We start from the raw sequence: 7,877 nt of genomic DNA on the forward strand, positions 1-7,877 counted from the left end.
AATGGAAACGGTGGCTGCATGACGTTGTTCTGCATTATGAAATTGATGACCGATTGCAAGTCTGCCAATTTGTTTACCATTCCCTTCATCTCGTCATCCCTCTGGAGGCATCTATCTTTTCATACCTGGAGGTCGTCCTCGTTATAATACCCGCCACGGTCTCCCTTCTTTGGTACGTCTCCTTCCTGGCCGACGCCTTTCTGTCCGGGATTCTTATCCCGAGTTTCTTCGTTGCAGTTATCTTCCTCCTCGTTAGGGTCAATGTGTTTTCAGTAGGGATGTTGTCCCCGGTCTTCTCTTTCTCTCCGTCGTTAGCCATCTATTCTCCTTTCTTTCCCACAGACGGTGCCAAATTGTATGTGTTGATTTCTAACCACACTGCCAAATAGGTACTCAGCTGGAGAATACCGGCAGAATAGACTGGGCCCAAATGACCTGTCACAGAAAGATAAGACTCCAGCGATGGTTCTTCCACTCGGAGGCACTTCGACGATCAAGTCAGTACTCAATTATCTCTCAAAGATAGCATATAGTGCTTTAACTCACTAGCCAGAATACAAAAAGCGTACGTTAGACCCACAAGAGTGCCTTAGTTTTATAGCCAACACTAACCTGATTCCTCTAGAAGCCTAGCTTCAATGAACTTTGGCTTAATGCCTATCTTAGACTCCCAATTAGATAAAAATAAACTCTCTAAGAGTTTTATCCTTATCCAGACTAAGGTCCTCTTCCATTCTAGGACTCTTATTCCTTATCCACTCATCTCGGATTTCAATATCTCCGCAGATAACCTCGGCTTAGCCGAGATCACCTCGGCGCCATGATTAGGACACGTGGCACCTCGGCTGGCACTTCGGTGCCACCTTGGCCACGTAATGTCATTCACAAAAATATGCCCCCACAGTAATATTACTCTCTGTCTCTTTGTCTCTCTCTCTCTCTCTCTCTCTCTCTCTCTCTCTCTCTCTCTCATTTTTTTTTTCATTTTTAAAAAAAAAATTGACAGAAGATCGGAAAAAAAAAGAAGCTTTCTTTAAAAAAAATTCTACGATTCAAAGAATAAGACCAAAAAAAAAAAAAAAAGAAGATAACTTTTATTGAATTCAAAACACTTTTCATTACATCTAATATATTTTTACTTTTTTCACTTATTTTTAAGATATTTTTTACTAAGCATTGCTCCAGGCACTAGTTAGTATTAGTCTTTAAATATGAAATAACAATACTACAAATTAAAAATATATATTTTTTTAAAAGTATTCCAAAAATGCATATATGTTACAATCATTCTAGATAGAATGTACATTACATCAATTTGAATTCTTTTATTGGTAAAAAATAGTGATTAATTGTTAATAGGAGGAGTTAAACTCACATCCTCTCGTTAGTAACCAAAAGATTAGCCACACAAATTGCAGCATTTTAGTTTCACATCAATTCTAAATTCACACCATACAACTCATTTGGGTTATGTTTTCATGGTCCATTGCATTTTTAGTTAAACTCTTTTGTCTTTTTTTCAAAAGCAGTTTTTAGAAACAGCCAAACAATTTTCCTTTTTTATTTTTTCCCCGAAAAATGAAAAAGGAAACCAAAAAAACAAAATGACCCTATCTAAATGGATCATCCCATTTAGAGAGTTTAAAGAGTTTTTAGGGTCATTTTTTGTACTTTTTTAAGGAAAATGATTTGAGGGAAAAAAATGTTTACTTCAATAAAACAATTATTGTGAGCCTTATATTTTTTTTTATATGGAAAACAAATTCTTTTTTTCTTTTCTTTTCTTTTCTTTTCTTTTCTTTCCCATCAATTGAAGGCAACCTTAGTCTTTTTTCTTTGTTTTTATTTTTTATTTTTTTAATTATATTTATGGAAAGGCAACCTTATTCTTGGACTTAGGTTATAAGAACTGCCACACACGAGCTAGCCATCGTAAGATATTCATGAAAATGAAAAGTAATATATTTGGTAATATTTATAAAACATAATAATAATTGCACAATAGTAACAAAAGACGATCACTCAGTCAAATGATGTGCCAGTGATGTGAGGGGAGACGACCCAGACTGGATGAACTTTAGCTCAATAATAGAATTCAATTATATTATTCCTTTATTACACAATTAATTAGAAGTGTCCTAAGAAAGCAACGTCACAATTTTTTGGCAATGTATAATTTTATTTTCTTTTTTGGAGAAGGTGGCAATGGATACTTGAAAGATATATATTATTAAAGAAAAAAAAAAGAATTATGTTAGATAAATAGAATTTATATCTAGAATGACATTAGGAAAGTAGTGCTCGTTAATAAGAAAATTATTTAATAATTCCTAGGCTATCATGTTGGATTTTTATCTTAATTTTTAGAAAATATGAACCCATGGTCCCACATTGTATGGGTTTCCAAGATCCCACAATTGATAATTCAAGAATATGAACCCATGGTCCCACGTTATATAGGTTTCCAAAATCCCACAATTGATAATTCAAGAAAATTATATCTTTTAAAAAAAAGTTATTACCACATAAGTCACTTATAAAATTATGTATTGATTTTTTTTTTTTTTATTTTATCAAAACACTAATAGATTAATTATCTGATGACAAAGTAATTCTCCTACCAAAACTTATCGATTAGGATTCCATCAATGCGCTTGTATACCTTTATTGAGCTACCATTGTTTGTTTTAAAAGTGCATCAGGACTCCAGGCCACTTGTCAAGAAGAATAATCAGATTGTTTGGTTTGAATTTTTAGGATTCATTTTTTAAAAAAAATTAAAATTTAAAATTTTTTATTTTTCATATTTTTCTGTTTTTATTGAATTTTTTTAATATTTTAAGTATTTTTTTTTAATTTTTAAATACACCTAACATAAGTATACTTAAAAAGTATAAATTTGTGAATTTTTTTTTTTAGAAAATTCACTAAATACCAAAGATATAAATTAAAAAAATTCAAGAATTAATTACATTGTTCGTATTCTTGTATATTTATTGATTTTTGAAAATATTTTTTTTACAAATATTTTACTTTTTAGATACATCTAAGTAAGGTGCATCTAAAAAAATTTATAAAAAAAATTGATCAAAAATTTAAAAATATTCACTAAAAACCAAAAAAAAATAAAAAATAAAAAACTCAATTTCTAAAAAATTAAATTCAAAAAATTGAAACCAAACACTCTGAATCCTTTTTCAAGATGAAACCAAAATTTAAAAAGGTCATACAAAAAGTGACAGCGTAATGCCTCGGTTGGGATTAAATATTTTATTCAAAAAATTAAAAAATTATCATAAGTTATCATATTACTCTCTTTATTTTTTTTGTACATCTTTTCGTAAAAAGTCAAAAAATTACTAAAATGACATATTTTGAAACGAGACCTAATAGTCTTAAGGCCGATGCTAGATAATGTGTTTGTTTCACGTTAGGCCACCACCTCAATCTTAGTGTTCTATCTTGACAAGCGGAGGCGGATCTCCAGATCACAAGTTGAAAAGTACGGAGTAGTGGAGTTTTGGATGAGTTCGGTGGCGACTTGGATTTGGTTTTTTTCTATTTAATTTTCTTAGTTTTCAGTTTTTCTCTGTTTGATATTCTTATTTTTTTAGTTTATTGATGTAATAATCCTTCATGTATAGAGGCTTGTTTCCCTCCCCGATGGAGGTCTTTTCTCCTCCTTTATGTAGGCTTAGATCCTTCTTTTTATAAAAGTTATTTATCTCTTTTCAAGAACTTATAATACTGTTATATCAGATTGATTCGATCTTTTTTGGTTTTACAATAAAAACTTTCTTTTCAAACTAAAAAAAAAAAAAAAGTGACACTAATGAAAAAAACCACATGGATTGTGAACTTTACTAGTCAAATTTAATTAATAATCTAATAATTTTCACATGCAGGGTTAATCATGTCATAACAATCTATATGAATGGTAATATGGTAATAACAAATGTGCAATCTTATTCTGTTATTTATTTATTTATTTATTTTATTTTTATGGAGACATCAATTTTCATAACTAAAACTCTTATCCACAATATTAAAGGTGTGTAGCACTTCTCATCGCATTAGATCATAAAATTTATTTAGAAAAATAATACACTGCTCATATTCATATAAATATAATTCAAATTCAATTCTTATATGGCCAGGACACATTTAAAATCAATCTAAGTCATCCTTTTTTTTTCTAAATAAATTTCTCAGTCCATAACATCACATGTAGTAGAATAAACCGACAAAATTTTTGATGTCTCAAACCTTCTAAAAGGAAAGAGTCAATCAAAAACCTTCTAAAAGGAAAGAGTCAACCAATCACTCCAGACAACAAACAAATTATTTTCGTTAAATGAGTAGAATGGAGATATTTATTTTCAAATTAATTATTGTAAAATAGCTGTGTAAATATGTCTCTATTTCAAATTCAAAATCTTAAAAAGGTGGATTTTAAAATTTTTATTGATGACTTGACAATTATAGATCATTGAATTTTAATGATGTCTTGCATTTTTATACATTGAAAAGTGTAATGAGCCAAATAAGGGTACCAGGGCCACTGTGGAGTGCATTATTGTAACTCAGCCTGGACCTAAAATTACATTATAATACTAGGTCCAATAAACTCATATATTGAATAGAAAATAGCTTACAAAATAAAAATTAATAACCTTGTACTTCAGTTGGCACAAAAATTTTTCTTTTGTTCATTATACATCTTAAGTTCAAAGGTTGGTGGATGTATTTCTCCTCTTATGCGCATTTTTTTTTATTTCAAACAAAAATAAACAAATAAAATACATCAAATCGATCCAGGCCAGACTCAAGGATTATTCCTAACCCCATTTCATTTTATAAATAAGCCTATAAAATTAGTCTAACTTGATTTTATGGACTTAAATATCAATTTTAAATTCTTAAGTGATGGTCAATGTTAACATAATGTGAAGTCAATTTTTTTTTTTTTACTTTTCGATCTAACTTGTGAAACCAGAATATTAGTAGAAGTATATATTTCCATGTTGTGGTAAAGATATTTAGAATATTCCTAGACTTTCCAACTCCAGCTTTTGTAATCCTATATCCACAAACTCTTCATCCCCATGTTTTCTATCCCCTCTCTCTCTCAAACAAAATAAGAACAAAACTGTGAAAAGAATTAATAAGGCATTAAGAGGGAAGGGGAAAAAAAAAAAAAAAAAACATATAAAAAAAAGGGGGGGGGAAGAATTTTTTTTTTTTGGATCAGCAAAAAGAGAGATTTATTGTTGATAAAAGTAAAGTACATGCAAATTCCATCAACAAATTAAGAAAGTGCACCAAGCATCATAGCCACTCCACAATCCCAACTAAGTTGACACCGCAAAAGAAGCACAATTATCTGCGAGCACTTAACCTACGATTGGTGAGAAACCAATCCAGAGCAACTAAAACAAAAAAAAAAACAGAACAGCAACACCAAACAGAGCAGCATACAACAGCATAGATTACCTGTTGAAAGTTTATACTTATTGTGCGTGCAATATATGTTAGTGAAGGTTTGTTTTGTTTATTTTATTTTTTTTGGTCTTGCAGTCTCAACTATATCTACATGGGGTTCGAAGTCACAACCTCCATTCTAAATTGGAAAGTATATGATTGTGGTATATGCCAATGCACCTGATTTTATGTTTTTATTCTTTTTATCCATTAGTGATCATATTATTTCAATAATATAGATAGAATAAACACTTTGTTTTTGAAAAATAAAAATAAAATCTACAATACAGATACAAATTCACGAACTGACAGTGACCACTCTTTGTGAATATGTATCAATTTAATTAATGACAATTTTGAAACCAAAAATAAAATTGAAAGTTTTCTTTTCTTTTGATATCTATAATTTTGATAGGGAAAAAGTGTTGTTCCAACCCACATGCATGAAAAACATGGGAACCAACCAAGTCAAGCTTGGCAGCCACCAACCATAGCAAGGGTCAAGAATGGAGGCTACCCAAGTCAAGAATGAAGGCTCTCCCACCTACTCCTTTTGTGTATAAATAGAGACGGGAGGGAGAGGATGAGAAATATCAGAAATTGGAGAGTGAGAGCTGTGAGTTGAGTGAGTTTCATCTCCTCCTCTGTATTTTGTATTTTGCTCCATTTTAGTGAAAATTCTGATTTCTGTCCGTGGATGTAGGCATTGGGCCGAACCACGTAAATATTGTGTTCTCTGTGTGTGTGTGATATTTTTCTGGGTGTGTGTTTGATCCTAACAAAGTGGTATCAGAGCCAAGTTGTACGTTTTTCGGAAAAACAGAGTATTGTTTCGAAACTGCCCAGAAATCTTATTGCTCGAAATCCAATTTTGAGCATACCAGGAGCAAGGACTCGACGAGAGGAGTCCAGAAATATAAAACAGACACCAAACGGAGGCTGCACACGCTCCCACGCGCCTCTGGAAGTTGGCGCGTGAATCCCACTCTCATCACGCGCCCACACGCGCCGTTCAGGCACCCGGCGCGTGATCCCACTCTCAGACACGCGCTCCACGCGCGGTTCAAGGAGGAAGACGATTGAGGAACCAGCGCGTGCCTTACACGCGCCATCAGCACGCGCGCCCCAAGCCGAGCCGGAGCCGAGTTGACCAAGCCGCTGACCAAGCCGCTGACTGAGCCGCTGACGTCAACAAAACCGGAGGAATAATCTGGTGCTTCGCAGGCGCACCAGATTCTGCCGATCTGAACCATTCAATCTGTTTTGGCTTGATCTAAGCCATTTGAGATCCGATTTGGGTGACCCAATAGTGGTTTCCAACTATTTGGAGTATTCCGGACACATCCGTACGGTCAGATTTTGCAAATAAGTTTTGAAAAATTTGAAGTTTTTATTTTGGCAATCCGAAGTGCTTTTCCGGCTAATTTGATCAGTCCGGACTTCACAGCAAAACTTGTTTTCAGCCAGAGATCATTTTTTGTATGATGGAGGAATCAACGTCGACTTCAGGTTCCATGATAAAGTTAAATGCTTCCAATTATGCCATTTGGAAGCCCAGAATGGAAGATGTCTTGTATTGCCGAGATTTGTTTGACCCCATTGAGCTTAATGGAGTTAAACCACCAACGGAAAAAGACGAAGACTGGAAGCGGAAGAACCGAAAGACCATTGGCCAGATCAGACAATGGATTGATCACAGTGTCTTCCACCATGTCGCCCAGGAGACTGATGCCTATGCTCTCTGGACAAAGTTAGAAGGCATGTACCAGTCAAAGACTGCTCGGAACAAAGCCCTCCTGATGAGAAGACTTGTGAATTTGAAGTTGAAAGGCGGTATCTCTGTTGCTGAACACACCAGTGAGTTTCACAATTTGGTGAACCAACTAGCAACTGTCAAAATGGAGTTAGATGATGAGATGCAAGCCCTATTGCTGCTCAGTTCTTTGCCAGACAGTTGGGAGACATTGGTGGTGTCTCTCAGCAACTCTGCCCCAGAAGGGAAACTGACCATGAGCATGGTTACAGATGGCTTATTTAGTGAAGAGGCAAGAAAGAAAGAAATGGGTGGAGATCAATCCCATGCCCTCGTCACAGAAAATAAAAGCAGAGGCAGGGGCAGGGGAAGAAGCAAAAGTAGAGGACGCAGCAGAGGAAGATCTCAAGACAGAGGGAAATTCAAAGAAGGAACGAGCCGGCCAAGGTTCAAATGTTACCATTGTGGCCAGGAGGGTCACATAAAGAAGTATTGCTATGCCTTGAAGGGACAACAACAACAAGGCAATAGACAGCCAAATACCGAAGATGGGAACACAGCAGTTACTGTCTCAGAGGATATTGCATTATTCTCTGTTAAAGAAGAAGAATGCCTCCATATGTCAGACAGCGACACCGAGTGG

The sequence above is a fragment of the Camellia sinensis genome, chromosome 14 (assembly GCF_055761805.1).
Source record: "Camellia sinensis isolate YWXY chromosome 14, ASM5576180v1, whole genome shotgun sequence".
Classification (NCBI taxonomy): domain Eukaryota; kingdom Viridiplantae; phylum Streptophyta; class Magnoliopsida; order Ericales; family Theaceae; genus Camellia; species Camellia sinensis.